Consider the following 21,615-nt stretch of genomic DNA (forward strand, 5'->3'; position numbering starts at 1 on the left):
GATAACTGTTTCAATATCTCATTAACGTAATCACTATCATCCATAATCACCAGGGCCCCGCCCTTATCAGCAGGTTTCAAAACGATGTCTCTCCTCTTGCTAAGATCAAATAAAGCAGATTTCTCACCAAGGCTCAAATTGTTACTTGTATAGTCTCTCTTCTGAGTCTGCAATAAATTGTCAATATCCCTGGTCACCTTATCTATAAACATTTCAGCCCCACTGTACGTAGTTGGGGGGACAAATCTACTCTTAGGAAATAAGTTAAATTGTTTACTGTTCAAGGTGCTCCCAGTAGCAGCTATTCTAGTACCACCAGGACGCAATAAGAAATGAACCTTCAGTCTAATTTGTCTAAATAATCTGTATGCGTCCTGTTTTAAAGTATATAACTTTGCTCTAATAAAAGAGCTGTGTGCTGCAATTCCACGTTTGTTTTGTTGTACTTGGGGTTTTGGCCGCCCCAATTGCGTGCACACCCATCCACCTGGCTAGTGCTAGCTGCTGACTCCCCCTGGACTACATATTTGATTGCCTTGGGTCAGCTTGCTGCACGCCGGATCACATGGAGCCCGCTTTTACTGCTCCAACCACTGGTGTGTTTTCCTATACGGAGGAGGAAACCTCCAAAATACACACTGAAGTCTCTGGCTCCCGTGACTTTTTGACACAGAGGTCCCCCACTGTCAACACTAGGACCTGGGAGAAACTGCTGAAACGCGAACTGGCCCTGGAGCTGCACTGTCTTACCTTGGCAGAGTATCACCGTGTCAAACATATCCCCAGAGGACTTAGGGTGCGATTGACCCCAACCCTCTTTGCGGATTCCGAGGAATTTAAAATCCTTTTCGGCCAGATCCTGAACAAATGTTCTTTTGACATCATTACTCTCACTATCGCTCATATACAAAAGGAATTGCCTACTTTGAAAAGCCGTGCTGACGAAGCAGAAAAGGAGCTACGCAATTCACTTACTCCGGAAGAGTTCACAAGTACCAAGGAGCGTGTTGAAAAAACTTTGAAGGAGCTGCGACTTGCTATACAGGAACGCAAACGTAGCAAGTTCGAACGTGACGAGGAGGATTACCGTAGGAACCAAGTTTACTATTGGACTGCACCCGGGGGACGCCCGTGGCGTACACCGCGCACTGCGCGCGCACCTTCTTCATCTTCTATACCCACTTCCGGGTCCTCCTCGCCCGCTTCTGGCCGTTTTTTAGGCCGTGGAACACGCCAACCACGACGCAGGAGAAAGCTAAGAGATACCGCCGCGCCGGGCGGAAGCACCGCAGAACCCGCTTCCACCTCGGCCCCTCTGACAGAGCCGCCGGAACGCCGAGTTACCCGCAGCCAGCGGCGGTAGATTCCATCATGAACCTGTCTACAGTTGAACTTACTACTGATGAGGTATGTGTCCTTAACAAAGGACTTGGTTTTTCGCCAAGAACTGTCATGGATACCTTTACTTTAAAACAGGACGCATACAGATTATTTAGACAAATTAGACTGAAGGTTCATTTCTTATTGCGTCCTGGTGGTACTAGAATAGCTGCTACTGGGAGCACCTTGAACAGTAAACAATTTAACTTATTTCCTAAGAGTAGATTTGTCCCCCCAACTACGTACAGTGGGGCTGAAATGTTTATAGATAAGGTGACCAGGGATATTGACAATTTATTGCAGACTCAGAAGAGAGACTATACAAGTAACAATTTGAGCCTTGGTGAGAAATCTGCTTTATTTGATCTTAGCAAGAGGAGAGACATCGTTTTGAAACCTGCTGATAAGGGCGGGGCCCTGGTGATTATGGATGATAGTGATTACGTTAATGAGATATTGAAACAGTTATCCGATGACAAAGTCTATAAAATGTTACCAGGTGACCCCGCCCCACAGCTTAAAACTGCCTTACGATCCATTCTAGATAAAGCAGTTTATGAACAGGTTATTGCTCGGGATCTTAGTGATTTTCTTTTTGTCTCACATCCTGTTACACCGGTACTATATACCTTGCCAAAGGTTCATAAACATCTTACTAGACCACCTGGTCGTCCAATAGTGGCGGGCATAGGCTCGGTGTTTACCCCCTGTGCCACACTATTGGACAAGGTGTTGTCACCCTTGATTAAGAACATACCTTCTTATATTCGTGACACGGGAGATTTTCTATCTAAACTGTCTGGGCTTAGGTTTACTCCTTCTGATGAAATATGGTTGGTCACGTGGGACGTAGCGTCCTTATATACTTCCATACCCCAGGATGAGGGGATCAGGGCATCCATTGATTTAATCAAAGATTCCGGTGAGTACACTGAGGCACAGATTCGTTTTTTCGAGACATTGTTTCACTTTGTGTTGGGTAACAACTATTTTCTTTTTAAGGAGAAGTATTATCTCCAACAACGTGGAACGGCGATGGGGTCCAATGTGGCCCCTTCTTTTGCGGGAGCGTTCATGCACCACTTTGAGAAATCGTTCGTCTATAACAATGAGGCGTTCGCCACACACTGTGGTGTGTGGTGGCGCTTCATTGACGACGTCTTCGCCGTCTGGAGGGGCCCCATTGGACCCCTACTTGACTTCCACGAACAATTAAACTCTTGCCATCCCAACATAAAGTTTGAGATCACACATGATCGGGTTGAATTAAGCTTTCTTGATACTTTGATTAAATATCAGAATGGGGCCTTGGTCTCTGACTTCTATCGGAAACCTACGGATCGCAACCAATTGCTCCTCTTTGGGAGCTTTCATCCACCTGCTGTCTTCCGCTCAATCACTAGGAGTCAATTACTCCGTGTTGAACGCATTGTTACGGACCACGATTCTGTGGAGTTGAGAAGGCAGCAGATGGTCGATAAGCTCTCAGAGCGGGGATACCCGGATGACTTGGTCCAAACTGAATTGAGAGGGATACTCTCTACTGATGATATGAATGTGCAGGTGAGACCTGATTCAGGCACTAATCGCCTGCCGTTTGTTTGCCAGTACCATGGTTTTTCTAATAAGATTATGTCCTGCCTTAGAAAACATTGGCACATACTTGGCGATGCCTATCCGGAGATTCCGGAGTTTCGCCAACCGCCGATTGCAGCATATAGACGCAACGAAACACTGGGCAGCAGACTGGTACGGGCTGATTGCCCACCTACGCCTAGACAGACCACCACCTTCCTTGGTTCTAAACGTTTGGGCTCATACCCATGTCTCTCTTGCAGTGAGTGCATCCACATGAACAAGGGCACCACTTTTGGTGATGGTTTTCAGATCCGGCATTTCCTCACCTGCCAGAGCACCTATGTGATCTATTTGTTAACTTGCCCTTGCGGGCTTGGATACATTGGTGAAACTACACAGAAAGTACGTGACCGTATATCACAACATAGGAGCTCTGTCAGGGGAGGGACGTCGGATCTACCTGTGCCACGACATTGCAGGGATGTTGGCCATCGCGATATTGATTTGAAATTTATGGTTATAGACCATGTACCTAAGCCAAGACGTGGGGGTGACAGGATTTTACTCCTCAAAAGAAGAGAGGTCATGTGGATACATAAAATGGGTACTTTACACCCACAGGGATTGAACAGAGACTTTGATATACATTTATTTTTGTGATTTTTCTTTTCAGGTTGACAGAATGCTACTTAATATACCGGATTGGTTGAAATACAGACATAAGCTTGTGGACTATGGACAATCATAGAGGGAGATAAGTGTGCTGTTTAAACACTTCCTATATACTCTTTTGTTTACATTGATCATGTGCTCATGATGCTGTTTCCTGCTTCCTGTCTGGGCGGGTATATATTGATTTGTGATTCATTTGTGCATCGGCATTGACAAAGGTCGGGGACGACCGAAACTGTTTGCTGGATATATAACTTTGCTCTAATAAAAGAGCTGTGTGCTGCAATTCCACGTTTGTTTTGTTGTACTTGGGGTTTTGGCCGCCCCAATTGCGTGCACACCCATCCACCTGGCTAGTGCTAGCTGCTGACTCCCCCTGGACTACATATATATATATATATATATATATATATATATATACATCACTTCCTGGTTAGCGGCCATGTTTTTTGTGTGTAAACACTGCCTAAAACTGGCGATTAAAAGCCAAGATCACGGCTGGGAGTGGCAGAAACAGCAAAGAGGGATCCAGGAGATCACAATGACCTGATTGGTATGTTTTTTTCTTGTACAAATCGGACAGTACAGATTCTCTTTAAAACAGAAGATATGTGCAACTATGTAGTTTTATGCTAGCAAGAATGAACTCGCATGATGCATCACTACTGCTCAGGATGAGAATGTGCAAATCATTCCTTTATGTCCTTGAACATCCAAGACTGCTGGTGTACAGTGTGCCTAAAGCCATTTAATTTTACAGAGCCATACTAAACCAGACTGCAGCTGTTTCAAGCTAAATTGGCCTTCATCAGTACTAGAAATGGAGCCCACAATTGTGATAAAATCCAAGCACTTATGAGACAAGAATGGATCACGATCAGTCAGGATTTGGTTAGCATGCCAGATCACAATTCCAGAAGTAAAAAAAAAAGTTAATGTAAATATTGACTCTTTACATAAATGTTATGTATTTACCAATAAAAGCCTTTATGAAATGGGTATAATTGTTCTTCACTACACCATATAAAAAAATTAAAACAAAATCTAAAAATAATCAAGCAGTAAGCTAGTAAAACTTTGACGTCACTATCAAAACCTTTGGCTTATACAGTAGAATCTCGTTATAGTAAACCCTGCTATTGTAAACCTCTGGACATAGTACTCAGTCCGCTGGTCCCAGCAAATGCGTCTGATGCAATGTATGACCAATTCTGATGTAGTAACCTTTTGATATAGTACACTATTCTTCCTGGTCCTGGTTTACTTTTAAGGGATTCTACTGTACTGTATCACCACTGAGTTTTCTATTTGTTAATTTTACGGCATCGCTAGCTACAGAGATTGCTAAGCTATCAACTGACCTTCAGGAGAGAGATTTCTTTGCTTGTTGACCCTACTAATTACTTAACTGGACAACGTGTGTATAGTGTCATTATAGCTCTGGGATTATCTTGACTAATATATGTATCATACCCTGGATAGAGATGGCCCGAACGGTTCGCGATCGTGGAGAACCGTGAACTTTACCAGAAGTTCGATTTGCCCCCATAGTGCATCATGAGGGTCAACTTTGACCCTCTACATCACAGTCAGCAGGCACATTGTAGCCAATCAGGCTACACCCCCTCCTGGAGCCCCACACCCCCTTATAAAAGGCAGGCAGCGTCAGGCTTTTCACTCACTCGTGTGCCTGCAGTAATTAGAGAAGTGAGAGCTGCTGCAGAGAGAGATATAGGGAAAGCTTAATTAGGCTCTTGTAGGCTTGTTAGCTTGCTTGATTCTTATTGCTAAAAAAAACCCCTCAACAGCTCTTTTGAGAGCTAATCTTGTTCTTGCGATCTATTTTTGTTTTTTTGTGTGGCCCACTTGCATTATATATAGCCCTGTCAGTTGTTCGCAGCTGGCCTTTGGCCCCTTGGTGGTAATTACTACTGTGCAAGGTGCAGATTTGTAATACCCATAACTGCATATACCTACCTGTTGTTCACTTCAGTGTACCCACCGACCTACGTGAGCACACGCAGTGTCACTGTACCTGTCCGGTACCTGTCTGTGTGTGACAGGTGCACATTGTAATACACATCACTGCATATACCTACCTGTTATTCACTTCAGTGCACCCACCTACCTACGTGAGCACACGCAGTGTCACTGTGCCTGTCCGGTACCTGTCTGTGTGTGACAGGTGCACATTGTAATACCCATCACTGCATATACCTACCTGTTGTTCCCTTCAGTGCTCCCACCTACCTACGTGAGCGCACGCAGTGTCACTGTGCCTGTCCGGTACCTGTCTGTGTGTGACAGGTGCACATTGTAATACCTATCATTTCATATACCTACCTGTTGTTCACTTTAGTGCACCCACCTACCTATGTGAGTGCACGCAGTGTCACTGTGCCTGTCCGATACCTGTCTGTGTGTGACAGGTGCACATTTGTACTACCCACCACTGCATATACCTACCTGTTGTTCAGTGCACCTACCTACCTGTGTGAGCGCACGCAGTGTCCCTGTGCCTGTCCGGTACCTGTGTGTGTGTTACAGGTGCACATTTGTAATACCAGTCATTGCATAATTGTTCACAGTACCTGTGTGACCGCACGCTGCGTAATATACCATTCTGAGCATACCTGTTAACTGCACCTGTGTGAAAGCTGCACATTGTATTGTAATACCAGTCACTGCATACCTTTCACTGCACCTGTGTGACTGCACATTGTATTAGTCAAGTCAGTGCATACCTTTCACTTCATCCCCCCCCCCCCCCCGATATGGACAAAACAGGTAGAGGCAGTAGCAAGGGCAGACCCAGAGGCAGGCCACCTGGCAGGCCTGTTCTAGGTAATGCTGACGTGCTTTCGTGCGGCCCTGGCCCAAAGTACAGTGCTCAGAAGAAGGCACGTCCCATCAACTCCCAAGATTGTCAGGACTTGGTTGACTATTTAACACAGAACACCTCCTCTTCCTCTTCCGCAGCCACCAGCGCTACTACTAGCACCACATCCACTGCATTTGACCCTTCGCAGGAGTTATTTGGTGGGGAAACCACTGATGCACACCCATTCTTGTTACAACAAGATGAAGGCGCTAAGCAAGTTACACCACCTCATATGTGGTTGCAAGTATTTGAATTGTATGTGTGTGGTAAATCCTTTGGAGTCAGGACGCTCCTCTCGGCTAGTCGGTTCATAGATGGTGAATCCACATATGGGCATCTATTTCGCAAAGCGACAGCGAGGCCGAGTTTCTGACTCTGAGCGATTGACCGGATCAAAGACCGGCCCGTGCATTCTATGACATCTATCTGTGCCCTATTCAAGCATACGGGTTGTAAATACAAGATACTCTAGAACACAAGGTAACGTTTTTGGAGGAGTAAGTACAATTGTGTATGTTCAGGAACAGGTCATAACCGTAAAACGATTTTTAAACGTTTTAATAACAAAAATGCATTACGCACATTTACATACACTAATTAACATATACACACAAAGCTTAAAATAAAAGGGAATAATTGTGAAAGGTTTACTTAGCCGAAATGCAGTCTGCGTGGGGATATTTCCTTCTGGGAAAATAAATGCAAAGTCCTTGGTTTCAGAATCATAGGCCTTTAGGTATATTTTGTAATCCAAGCAGATGTTACAGTTCCAAGATGGCTGCTAACCACATGGTCCTCTGGTTAGCAGCAGCAGGCTCTCGAGATGATGGGATGTGGAGGACTGAAGTTCGCCTGCTGGCAATGTGCTTTTGATGAAGCTGGTTTGGGGGTGTGGCAACAGCAAAGACAAAACGACTGGGTCTCCACCTGGATTTGTGCAAAAATGCTGGTTTATTGTACCATAGAAATAGAAAAAAACACACAACGTTTCGGCCAGCGGCCTTTATCAAGTGTTACACACACTGAGTGAAAACTCACATATAAATCACAAATTTGTGGAAGTGGAAGATATCAGGCTGCAATTATTTCTCAAAAAAGGCGATACCCAAACTGTACCATGAAGTTGAGAGGCAAATGGTGTCATCTCTGGCACACAGCGTTGGGTCAAGGGTCCATCTGACCATGGATGCCTGGCCTGCCAAGCACGGTCAGGGCGGGTACATTACTTACACAGCCCATTGGGTCAACCTGGTGACCGTTGGCAAGCAGGGAGTATGTGGCTGTGCAGCGGAACTTGTGACACCTCCACGGCTTGCAGGCAGGCCTGCTGCCATCTCCTCTCCTCCTGCTACATCCTCTTCGCTGTCGTCGTCCTCCTCCTCCTTGGCTCAGTGGCAGTTCAACTCTACTGGTGCTGCTATCTACTCTCCAGCTACACATCCCCAGCTCCCCAGGGCCTATGCTGCATGCCAGGTACGACGGTGTCACGCCATCTTAGACATGTCTTGCCTCAAAGCGGAGAGTCACACTGGAGCAGCTCTCCTGGCTGCTCTTAACAAACAGGTGGATCAGTGGCTGACCCCGCACCAACTGGATATCGGCAATGTGGTGTGTGACAATGGCAGCAATCTAATGTCAGATTTGAATTTGGGAAAGTTGACAAATGCTCCCTGCATGGCACATGTGCTGAATCTCATCATTCAGAGATTTGTGTCTAAGTACCCAGGCTTACAGGACATCCTGAAGCAGGCCAGGAAGTTGTGTGGGCATTTCAGGCAGTCTTACACGGCCATGGCACGCTTTGCGGACATTCAGCGGTGAGACGCTTGATTTGTGATAGCCCGACTCGCTGGAATTCGACCCTGGTCATGTTTGACTGCCTACTACAACAGGAGAAAGCCGTCACCCAGTATCTCTACAACTACAGTAGAAGGACACAGTTTGGGGAGATGGGGATGTTCTGGCCCATGAACTGGACACTCATGCAAAATGCCTGCAGGCTCATGCGGCCATTTGAGGAGGTGACAAACATGGTAAGTCACAGTGAAGGCACCATCAGCGACTTGATCCCCTATGCTTTTTTCCTGGAGCGTGCCGTGCGTAGAGTGGTGGATCATGCTGTGGAGGAGCGTGAAGAGGAACAGGAGGAAGAGTTGTGGGATCAATTCTCATCAGAACCAGAAGTTTCCTTAACACCTGCGGCAGCACAGAGGGGGGAGGAAGAGGAAGAGTTGTGTGGGGAAAAGGAGTCACACTCAGATGATGAGGAAGGTGTTTTTTGGAGAAGAAGAAGGAGGTGGCAGAAAAACAACCGCAGCTGGCATCGCAGGGGGCTTGTGCTGCTCAACTTTCCCGTGGTATTGTTCGAGGCTGCGGGGAGGAGGAGAACTTACCTGACGTCACTGAGGAAGAGCAAGAGGAGATGGATAGTATGTCTGGATCCAAATTTGTGCAGATGATATCTTTCATGCTGCCCAGCCTGATGAGGGCCCCCTGTATAAAAAAAATCAAGGGGAATAAGCTGTACTGGGTGGCCACGCTACTAGACCCTCGGTATAGGCACAAAGTGGCGGAGATGTTACCAACTCACCTGAAGACAGAAAGGATGCAGCACATGCAGAGCAAGCTGGCAACTATGCTTTACAGTGCGTTTAAGGGTGATGTCACAGCACAACGGAATAAAGGTACCACTGCCAGTAATCCTCCTCCCATGTCCACGCAGGCAAGGACAGGACGCTCCAGCGATCCCATGGTGATGTCGGACATGCGGACATTCTTTAGTCCAAAGCCTCGCCTTTGCCCTTCGGGATCCACCCTCCACCAATGCCTCGACCGGCAGGTAGCCGACTACCTGGCCTTAAGTGTGGATGTAGACACTGTGAGCAGCGATGAACCCTTGGACTACTGGGTGCGCAGGCTTGATCTGTGGCCAGAGCTGTCATAATTTGCCATCCAACTTCTGTTTTGCCCTGCCTCAAGCGTCCTGTCAGAAAGGACCTTCAGCGCAGCTGGAAGCAGTGTCATTGAGAAGAGAAGTCGCCTAAGTCACAAAAGTGTTCAGTACCTCACCTTTATCAAAATGAATGAAGCATGGATCCCGGAGGGCTACTGCCCGCCCGAAGACTAAGTCTGCAAGCCGTGTGACTGTCTGCCCCATGACTAAGTTGGTCCCCACACAGCATCTCTGCCTGCAGGCCGCTTGACTGCCTTCTCCGCCACCACCAACAGGGTCCAGGACCCCAGGCGAACTCCTGAATTTTTAAGGCTGCTGCTAGCAGCGGCTGCTATAATAATTTTTCTGGTGTGTGTGTGCATGCCTGCCTAATTTTTCTGCCTGCACTGCAGCTGCAACAACACAAAAGGCATGTACATGTGTCAATTCCCCTTCGTGATCGTTACCTTGCCGCGGTGAAGGGGTTTGCGTATCACACTGAAGCATTTTTTCAATTACAACAGTGCTAAAAAGTTATTTTAAACAGATGATTAAAATTATCTCCTAGGAGAAAACTTAAGAGAAAAGGTGAATTGCATATAGGCCCAGGTGTCAAACTCAAGATGCTTGTTATTGTTTCAAAAAAGGTTTATGTTAATTTAAAACACACCACCATAAAATTTCCCATATAAGATGGTAGTGAAAAATTTTCTGTACCATGTTAACCAAACAAATTATGTAGGTAGAAAAAAACAGTCTTGTAAAAGTAATACCTTTTAATGGCTAACTGATAAAGTTAAATGATGCAAGCTTTCTGGGATCTAGTCCCCTTCTTCAGACACATCTTTAGCTATCATCTGGAAAGATGCCTGAAGAAGGGGCCTAGATCTCAGAAAGCTTGCATCATTTAACTTTATCAGTTAGCCATTAAAATATATTACTTTTACAAGACTTTTTTTTTTTACTACCTCCATATAAGATAGAAAAGATAGAAAAATTAGTATATTTTCACGCTTCAAGAAGACAAAGTGGTATGTATTTTGTGTTATAAAGTAGTGGTATTGGTAAAGGAGTAAAATATACAATGCCATTTTGACACCAAACTTGGAGGTAAGTATAAGAATTCACCCTTCAAGAAAAACATCAAATTGTCCTAGAATTAAAAGCAGACGGTAATCACAGCAGAAAATGTTTACTAAGATAAAGTAAAAAATGATTCAGCAGCGAAAGCTACATTTATCATGGCTACCCATTCTTCAAAGTGTTTTTCAAAGAGTGCAAGTAATTCTAGCTAGTTTATTAAGGGAAAGGGCTTTTTGCACTCTGTTCAAATTCATATTCTGGCTAAAGCAGTGACAGTCTGAGACTGTTCAATAATTGTTTTGCTTTAATATCTATTTGGCCCTCACCTTAGTCTGTGTTTTAGGGCTCGTTCCCACTATCGCGAATCCGCATGCGTCCAACGCATGCGGATTCGCACATGTAATGTGAGTGGATGGGGCTGTTTCCACTCCTGCGGTGGCGTTGTGCGTTTTTTGTTGCGGAGAAAAAACGCACAAAAGAGGCAACGATTTCGCCTGCGTCGGGAATCCGTGTGAATCGCCGCTAATGTATTTAATAGTAAAAACACATGCGTTTTTTACATGCGTTTTTACCCGCGATTCGCGTGCGATTTCGCACCTTTTCCAATGTTATTTTTCCCTGGCAGTGTCATGGTTAATTTCGCATGGCACCCTGCCATGCGAAATCGCACGCGAAATCGCGGGTAAAAACGCATGCAGAAACGCATCCGCATGCGTTTTTACAAGCGTCGGAATGCCGGCGAATCGCGTCGCAACAGTGGAAACAAGCCCTTAGAGTTTTGCTGCTGAATTTGACACCTTTGGCCTAAAGTAATAAAGGGGGGAAACCCAAGTTTAAAGCAGGAGGGTCAGACATACTATGAAAAAAAAAACACATTTATAACTATAACTTAGTGAACTTTATATAGTAAATAAAGAGAATTCTGTTTCTAGCATTTGCCATCTTGGTTCCCTCTGATTGAAACCAATACTTATATCATTTCCTCCCTTACTTTTTTTCTTCTAGAATCTCTGTCATAGCTGCTTGCTTTGTAAACACATAAGAGCACAGCAGCATAGATCATATTTCAGCGCACGCTGAAGTGCACTCAGCCAATCAGTGAGGAGCAGGAATGTGGGAGGATAGATGACTAGTTTCCCTCTCTCACTGTCTTCTGAGATGGTGATAATAGAGCCAGCGTGACTGAGATAAGATGTATTACAGCAGAAACATTTCTGATGGAGAGCTTGCACTGCAGGGGTAGGTTCCAGGCTGCACAATGAACACAAAGCAGTGGATAAATGATTTTGTGGCTGAAAATCCCTCTATAATCCAGCATATGTGCTCTGCCAGCTTGTTACTGCTATCTGTATTCCTGTTGGTTAGACTTTCCTTCATTTCCTGTCTCTGTGACACCAAGGGCTTGAATCTGAGTGCCTGGCAATAATCAAAATCTTTAAGTTTATACCTCACTCCCACGATATTACAAAAAATAAAATAAAAACATTGCCATTGCTGTATGTAAACAGGGAACTGGAAAAATCTCCCCAGGAGTTCTGGGTGGGGCTGACTCTCTTCAGTGCTTTAGCAGCAATATTTGGATATTACGCTGCCTCTAAACTATAGGAATCTTTTACAGCTTAGATTTTTCTGTCACAAATGTGATGCACAAGATTATATTTAAAATGCCTGGGTAAAAATTCCCTGGCATATGGAAGAAAATGATGCCTTATCACTTTGTATTTTTTTTTTTTTTGCTTTTTTCCCCCTGCCACTGTGCAGTAGTAAAAAGGTAAGCCTACTAAATAAAGTGTGAAGAGAATTTTAAACTCCATTTACACCCTGCTGCCGGGCCTCTAAATGTTTGATTTGCATAACTAGTTAAAATGATATGGGAGCAGCATATTGATTCTATTCCATCTCGCAAAACTGTTAATTAATAATGATAATAAATGTGTCAGCACTTTATTATCTGCTTTGAATTGGCGATGATAAGCGTATTAATGCCACTCTAGTAATAAAACTGCCCTGGCTATTGTTAGAAAAGCTGTGATAGTTTGAATAACCTAGCAATAAATATTTGTGTAATTTGCCAGAGATCAAATTAGAGAATTAATGATGTTTTCTCATGAACTACGGAATTTGATTAAGCACTTAAAATAATTTCACTTACAGCTCAGTGGACTGCTCTGAAAAATTATATCCTTATTGTTCTCTAAAGCCTTGTAGAGCTGCAGGTTAAGCAACATGGACGTAAGTGTGTTCCATGCGTATTATGTCTACTATGTGTATAAAGTATACAACAGTAATAGATAAATAATTAAAACAATAAGTACGACTTAAAGAGACACTTAAGCCCAGAAAAAAAATCAGTTTTACTCACCCGTGGCTTCTACCCGCCCCCTGCAGCTGTCCTGTGCCCTCGCAGTTACGATCGAATCCTCCAGCTACTGGTTGACGCCCCAGGTGAGCAAAACTGTTTGTTTTTTTATGATTAAGGGACTCTTTAAAGTAATACTCCACCCATTTGTATCTTTTAATAAATACTGTGGGAAATGCTAGGTCTTTACTGATGCCCCTGGCTACAGCAGAAAGCCCTGGTTCCATTATGACATTCAATGCTCTGTTGTGTGTTTTCAAACTATTTGTTGTCTTTTTGAATGATGGAGGCTTTTCTGCTGCCAGCTGTGTCAAAGCTGCCTCTATGCCAAGCTTCCTGCCACTGGAGCTAACAACACTGTGGTTGGTGGAGATGGCAGCAGGACCAGCCATGTTTAAAGTTGCTTGGAGTCAATTCTGTGGCCAACCTTCTAACTCCCTACAGCCTGTATCTATTAATGTTCACAACATGGACAGAATTTCAGCGACGGCCCGTACCCACTACACAGGTTGTTTTTTGAGCAGGGAGTGACTGTTTCCGCAATCGCGTGACGTAGGTACAGGCGTGAGATTGCACAAATGAAGTTTGGCGACACGCAATGATAATGATCATCACTGCGAAACGGATCTTTAAGACTCCCATGCAAAGTGCCACAATTATTCGCACCCTTCGTGTGCTGTCGCATGTCCCCCCCCCCCCATTCTAAAAGAGCAGTTGCTTTTAAAATTGTCAATTGTTCCATTATTTTTCTATACATGTATTTGGCTAAAACTCAGCTGTACTTAATAGTGTGAGCTCAGGTGGAGGAAGAACACAACAAGTTGTTAGTATTCTCAGTGGAATGAAAACCATCAAGCATATACAGGGAGAACTGCACTCGTATGTTACATTTCACCTGCACCACATGTGAGGACAGGTATAATGACTTACTCTGTTTGCTCTATTACCTGACAGTAAATTAAGGTAATTGAGTTAATTAGTGCTTACCTCCATACCGTTTGAGCATATGACTTGTATTCATTTGCTAGACTTACCTCTAACAATGCCTTCACTTAATGACTTTACTTTATTAAAAATGTACTATCCCTTCTCCATCCAGCACAGAGGTGATCAATGACTTGCTGGTTTTTCTGACTGTTAAGAAAATTCAACTGTTGTTTCAGTTTATATGCAGGTTGAACTTGAACCAAGCAAATGTGGATGCCTCTGATCTAAATTGAATATCTGCAAATTGCAACAAAATTTGTTTCTCAGTGATCATTTTTGATCATCTCTAATTTTGTAAGGTACTTGTGTATTATCCCGTCTAGCCGGACAGCTCGTCCGTTAGACAGGCTTAAAAAGTGTGCACTCTGTTTCTTTAGCAGCTGATTCGTCACAAATCAGCTACTCTGGTACACTGTGCAGCGAGAAAAGCTGTGCAGAACATCCATTACACACAAGTGATGAAAATATCCATCCACCGCTCCTTGCCGTTCGGGTTCCCCTGCTTTTTTTTTTGCCTGTCACCGGCTCACCGTGCTAACAGAATCTCAGATGTCCCACCCCCTCTCCTCGTTCCCCCCCCCCCCCCCCCGAGTTTTCAAACATCCCCCGGCAGAGCAGATTAGCAAAGTAATCGTTACCCGTAGCGTAGCGTGTCCTTCCCTTTTTCTGCACATACAGGCTCCATTTAGCAGAGTGTACGGCGGAAGCTTTCACTCACTGCTCCTCGCCGTTAGGGTTCCCCTGCTTGCCGGTCACCGGCTCATATCTATGATGCCCTCTAGTGGCGAGGCGCCACTGCATAGCGTCATAGATGTGAGCCGGTGACAGGCAAGCAGGGGAACCCGAACGGCGAGTGAAAGCTTCCGCCGTACACTCTGCTAATAGAGCATGTATGTGCTGGAGGGGGACGGACATGCTGCTGGTAACGACTACTTTGCTTCTCTACTCTGCCGGGGGGATGTTTGAAAACTCGGGGGGACGAGGAGAGGGGGCGGGACATCTAACACATCAGCTCACTGAGCTGATTTTCTGTTAGCACGGTGAGGCGGTGACAGGCAAAAAAAGCAGGGGAACCCGAACGGCGAGGAGCGGTGGATGGATATTTTCATCACTTGTGTCTAATGGATGGTACACTGTGCAGCGAGAAAAGCTGTGCAGAACAGAGTAGCTGATTTGTGACGAATCAGCTGCTAAAGAAACAGAGTGCACACTTTTTAAGCCTGTCTAACGGACGAGCTGTCCGGCTAGACGGGATAATACACAAGTACCTTTTGTAATCTTTAATTATGTTTATATAAAGGCTTGGACAATTTATTGGTACCACAGCAACTTAGTGAAAAAAGTGATTCATTTCATCGTTTAAATAATTCAATTAAAATTAGTTGGCCCATGTATACCTGCATACTATTGCAATGTCATTGAGTAAAGCAAGGTAAGTGTGTAAAGAGATAAAGTATGGCTTGCTCTGTAAAGAAGTTCTAACATGACTTAGACACATTAACAAACTATTTTTAAAATTTCTGATCTGTCTGCTCATAATTCTTTCTCTTTAACCATTGCCTATATCTGTTCCTAGACTTCACCTGTTCATGGCTTTTATGCAGGACCTGTGTTTTATATCTCCTTGAGAAGAACCAGCCACTCATTATTTGAATTTCATGATGTATGCACTGTTCTATACTGCAATACCTCATAACCCGTATATATTGGCCAATGGTGATGCTTTTGATAAGTGAGGGAGGGTGGAAGCTACCAGCATGCAACAGCAAATCTCCCACTATAGACTTGCAGTAGGTAGATGTCTCCAATCGCCGCTTTCTTTTGCATATTAATAGGTCCAGGAAGGGGATACATGTCGCTTTCCATGTATAAATAAGCTTACTATTGCAATCATTCTGATTTTAATCACCATCGAAAGACTGGAGAAATAGTTAATTGCCCTGTCAGACCAAGAGGGCAATGTGCACCACAAAAGACCCATGTATGTACATGTTGCGCCTGTCAAACCCAGAGCACAAAGCTAGAGGGCAATGTGCACCCCACAAGACCCATGTGTATACACCCGAGGACGAGGCGCAAACTAGCGTAAGAGGTTACGCACTCCACCCCCATGTACATGCCCCTGGTCTGAAGGTACTGTACTTGCCCGCTGAACATGAAGCAGCTTTTTTTAGGATAAACCTCAGACTATCACTGATGAACTGGGGCAAAGAGCCAACAGTTTCTTTAGGAAAACCTGCTGCCTTCTTCCAATGGCAAAAAGAGTCACCTTCCAACATGTCCTGAAGCACACAGCTAAGTTACCCTCATAAGGGTGAAAAAGAACAAGGGCAAATAATCAGAGCCTAGACTTAAACCCTATTGACAATCTATAGAATGACTTGAAAATTGCAGTTATCCAATGGGCACCTTGTAGTTTGACTAAGCTTATTCTGCAAACAAGAGCAGGCAAACAAACTCAAAGTTGTAATTAAAACAAAAGATTGTGCCACAAACTACTGAGATAGGGGATGATCCTTTATCCATCTGTGGTGTGTGTGTATGTATATGTATGTATATGTATATGTATGTATATATATATATATATATATATATATATATATATATATATATACACACAGTGGTGTGAAAAACTATTTACCCCCTTCCTGATTTCTTATTCTTTTGCATGTTTGTCACACAAATGTTTCTGCTCATCAAAAACTGTTAACTATTAGTCAAAGATAACATAATTGAACACAAAATGCAGTTTTGAATGATGGTTTTTATTATTTACTGAGAAAAAAACTCCAAATCTACATGGCCCTGTGTGAAAAAGTGATTGCCTCCCTTGTTAAAACATAACTTAACTGTGGTTTATCACACCTGAGTTCAATTTCTGTAGTCACCCCCAGGCCTGATTACTGCCACACCTGTTTCAATTTAGAAATCACTTAAATAGGAGCTATCTGACACAGAGAAGTAGACCAAAAGCACCTCAAAAGCTAGACATCATGCCAAGATCCAAAGAAATTCAGGAACAAATGAGAACAAAAGTACTGTAATTGAGATCTCTCAGTCTGGTAAAGGTTATAAAGCCCTTTCTAAAGCTTTGGGACTCCAGCGAACCACAGTGAGAGCCATTATCCACAAATGGCAAAAACATGGAACAGTGATGAACCTTCCCAGGAGTGACTGGCTGACCAAAATTACCCCAAGAGCGCAGAGAAAACTCATCCGAGAGGCCACAAAAGACCCCAGGACAACATCTAAAGAACTGCAGGCCTCACTTGCCTCAATTAAGGTCAGTGTTCACGACTCCACCATAAGAAAGAGACTGGGCAAAAACGGCCTGCATGGCAGATATCCAAGGCGCAAACCACTTTTAAGCAAAAAGAACATTAAGGCTCGTCTCAATTTTGCTAAAAAACATCTCAATGATTGCCAAGACTTTTGGGAAAATATCTTGTGGACCGACGAGACAAAAGTTGAACTTTTTGGAAAGTGCGTGTCCCGTTACATCTGGCGTAGAAGTAACACAGCATTTCAGCAAAAGAACATCATACCAGCAGTAAAATATGGTGGTGGTAGTGTGATGGTCTGGAGTTGTTTTGCTGCTCTGGACCTGGAAGGCTTGCTGTGATAGATGGAGCCATGAATTCTACTGTCTACTAAAAATCCTGAAGGAGAATGTCCGGCCATATGTTCGTCAACTCAAGCTGAAGCGATCTTGGGTGCTGCAGCAGGACAATGACCCAAAACACACCAGCAAATCCACCTCTGAATGGCTGAAGAAAAACAAAATGAAGACTTTGGAGTGGCCTAGTCAAAGTCCTGACCTGAATCCTATTGAGATATTGTGGCATGACCCTAAAAATGCGGTTCATGCTAGAAAACCCTCAAATAAAGCTGAATTACAACAATTCTGTGTTATGATCGCTTCTGCAGCGTTTACTGCTGACTGCAGTGGTATTGCAAACCAAGCAGTTCTAATGTCATTACATGCATTTGCTTGCATAGTTTGGTTTGCACTTAAACTAGTTGCCGATTCCATCTGCAGTCGCTCTGAAGTTAATGACAGTTTAATATGCTTTTGTGTAAACAAACATTGTCTGCTGCAATGGAGGGGCAATCCCTTTCCTGCAGGCTGCATATCATTGTCTGCCTTTTCCTGCTATCAGCCTGTGATTAATTACCATTCACTTGTGTGGGAATCTGCAGGTCTGCTCCCATTGGATGACCTCAGTATAAAGAACTGCTTCCTGCAATGCCTCATGGGCTACCATAGTCTCAGATTCTGTCTGTTACTCTGCTTGTGCCCCACCTCGTTCCTAGTCCGTGTGGACTGCGCTGACTCCTGCGAAGGGGTCAGCGAGTCCTCCTAGTTCTGCTCTTGTTTCTAGAAGTTGTTACTTTGCTTGTCTTGTGTCATATATTGGTTCATCGCCAATATATACGCATACTTGCACGTTTATTATTTTCCTTGTATTCGTGTTACGTTGATACATCAGTGTTGCTGATATATACGTACACGAACTGTTTATATCCTGTGTTCTGTTAGTCAGCGTTCCAGCACGCTGAGCTAGTTATCCTGTTCCTGGTCCTGTTTGTGGATTGCGTTCATCTCTGCGAAGAGATAGCGAATCCTTCTGAGTCCTGTCCCCTGTATTACTCCAGTCTTAGTCAGAGTTCCTGCTTATGTCATATATCGGTTCATTGCCGATATATACATATGTAAGTCAGACGTTACAAATAGTTTCATTGATAGCTGTAATTGTAATACGCTAGGAAATCATACTTATTGTATATTTATCTGTGTTACGTTCATCTATCTTGATCCTGCTATTTCCTGACTATCCTGTCCTGTCTTGGTGAGGCACGCCATTGCTGCAAACGCATTGGCTACCTCATTCCAGTCTGTTTTATTGTGGACGCTTGCTGTCACTAAGTAGTGGCTAGTTAAGCAAGCGTTCATTCTGTCTACCTGTCCTGATCTCCTCAGTCCTGGTTTATGCTCTCAGCGCTACTTTGCGCTGAGACGTTATTACGAAAGTGTTGTTTGTGGCTGTTCGGATCTGCACCGGCTCTGTGCACCACAATCTCCTATTGGAGTCAGTCCTCTCCTCCACTAAACTGGGGATATCCTGATTCCTTGTGCTGGTGTGTGTACCTCCTTCATGTCAGCTTATGTGTTGCATGCTGACTGTGGAGATTACACCTCCAAGCTTAACATTCTGCAAAGATGAGTGGGCCACAATTCCTCCAGAGTGCTGAAAAAGACTTGTTGCAAGTTATCGCAAACGCTTGATTGCAGTTATTGCTGCTAAGGGTGGCCCAACCAGTTATTAGGTTCAGGGGGCAATTTCTTTTTCACACAGGGCCATGTAGGTTTTCACACTTAAATGTTTCTGCTCATCAAAAACCGTTAACTATTAGTCAAAGATAACATAATTGAACACAAAATGCAGTTTTAAATTATGGTTTTTATTATTTAGTGACGAGTTTTTTTTCTCACTAAATAATAAAAACCATAATTTAAAACTGCATTTTGTGTTCAATTATGTTATCTTTGACTAATAGTTAACGGTTTTTGATGAGCAGAAACATTTAAGTGTGACAAACATGCAAAAGAATAAGAAATCAGGAAGGGGGCAAATAGTTTTTTTACACCACTGTACAGTGGGTTGCAAAAGTATTCGGCCCCCTTGAAGTTTTCCACATTTTGTCACATTACTGCCACAAACATGCATCAATTTTATTGGAATTCCACGTGAAAGACCAATACAAAGTGGTGTACATGTGAGAAGTGGATCGAAAATCATACATCATTCCAAACATTTTTTACAAATAAATAACTGCAAAGTGGGGTGTGCGTAATAATTTGGCCCCCTGAGTTAATACTTTGTAGAACCACCTTTTGCTGCAATTACAGCTGCCAGTCTTTTAAGGTATGTCTCTACCAGCTTTGCACATCTAGAGACTGAAATCCTTGCCCATTCTTCTTTGCAAAACAGCTCCAGCTCAGTCAGATTAGATGGACAGCATTTGTGAACAGCAATTTTCAGATCTTGCCACAGATTCTCGATTGGATTTAGATCTGGACTTTGACTGGGCCATTCTAACACATAGATATGTTTTGTTTTAAACCATTCCATTGTTGCCCTGGCTTTATGTTTAGGGTCGTTGTCCTGCTGGAAGGTGAACCTCGGCCCCAGTCTCAAGTCTTTTGCAGTCTCCAAGAGGGTTTCTTCCAAGTTTGCCCTGTATTTGGCTCCATCCATCTTCCCATCAACTCTGACCAGCTTCCCTTTCCCTGCTGAAGAGATGCATCCCCAGAGCATGATGCTGCCACCACCATATTTGACAGTGGGGATGGTGTGTTCAGAGTGATGTGCAGTGTTAGTTTTCTGCCACACATAGCGTTTTGCATTTTGGCCAAAAAGTTCCATTTTGGTCTCATCTGACCAGAGCACCTTCTTCCACATGGTTGCTGTGTCCCCCACATGGCTTGTGGCAAATTGCAAACGGGACTTCTTATGCTTTCTGTTAACAATGCCTTTCTTCTTGCCACTCTTCCATAAAGGCCAACTTTGTACAGTGCATTACTAATAGTTGTCCTATGGACAGAGTCTCCCATCTGAGCTGTAGATCTCTGCAGCTCGTCCAGAGTCACCATGGGCCTCTTGACTGCATTTCTGATCAGCGCTCTCCTTGTTCGGCCTGAGAGTTTAGGTGGATGGCCTTGTCTTGGTAGGTTTGCAGTTGTGCCATACTCCTTCCATTTCTGAATGATCGCTTGAACAGTGCTCCTTGGGATGTTCAAGGCTTTGGAAATCTTTTTGTAGCCTAAGCCTGCTTTAAATTTCTTAATAGCTTTATCCCTGACCTGTCTGGTGTGTTCTTTGGACTTCACGGTGTTGTTGCTCCCAATATTCTCTTAGACAACCTCTGAGGCCCTCACAGAGCAGCTGTATTTGTACTGACATTAGATTACACACAGGTGCACTCTATTTAGTCATTAGCACTCATCAGGCAATGCCTATAGGCAACTGACTGCACTCAGATCAAAGGGAGCCGAATAATTATGCACACACCACTTTGCAGTTATTTATTTGTAAAAAATGTTTGGACTCATGTATGATTTTCGTTCCACTTCTCACGTGTACACCACTTTGTGTTGGTCTTTCATGTGGAATTCCAATAAAATTGATTCATGTTTGTGGCAGTAATATGACAAAATGTGGAAAACTTCAAGGGGGCCGAATACTTTTGCAACCCACTATATATAATATATATATATATATATATATATATATATATATATATATATATATATATATATACGCCAGTATGTTTCAGGCTCATTAATGTGAAAGCTGTTTCAAAAGCAGAGAAGGTCTAAGTGCACATACTAATTTAGTATGGTTTAAACTTTAGATCAGAAACACTAGCTCCATGCCTAATAACCCAGCTTCACAGATAAATATATTCTTATTCCACGTACAGCTTGCAATAGTCCCTTGCTCCTGTTACACTGAGTAATCTGTGATTTAAATCAGTTTTACGTGCATGTTTTTTTTTTCTTTTCCTCAAATTGGGTGTTATAAATCTAGAGTAGTTGCTGGATATAGCACACGGGAGGATTTCTTATACATTTTAATGTTGCATAAGTAAGAAATAACTGTGGTTCAGCAATAAAATTGCAAATGTAAGCGAAAATAACGATTTTGCATGCTTCTCCCCCACCAAAAAAAATTGTAACTA

General features: G+C 43.6%; 1 protein-coding gene and 1 long non-coding RNA gene across 2 annotated transcripts in view; one reads left to right on the plus strand and one right to left on the minus strand.

The window, feature by feature from the left end:
- Positions 1-14,008, minus strand: part of LOC137536098 (uncharacterized) — an 83,293-nt gene extending 69,285 nt beyond the window's left edge. The window contains exon 1 of the long non-coding RNA XR_011024518.1: positions 13,920-14,008. This is a non-coding gene — a long non-coding RNA (uncharacterized lncRNA). The remainder of the gene's footprint in view (positions 1-13,919) is intronic.
- The window catches only part of LRMDA (leucine rich melanocyte differentiation associated), a 1,235,169-nt gene that overhangs the window by 214,663 nt on the left and 998,891 nt on the right, over positions 1-21,615 (plus strand). The window lies entirely within an intron of this gene.

The sequence above is a fragment of the Hyperolius riggenbachi genome, chromosome 10 (assembly GCF_040937935.1).
Source record: "Hyperolius riggenbachi isolate aHypRig1 chromosome 10, aHypRig1.pri, whole genome shotgun sequence".
Lineage (NCBI taxonomy): Eukaryota > Metazoa > Chordata > Amphibia > Anura > Hyperoliidae > Hyperolius > Hyperolius riggenbachi.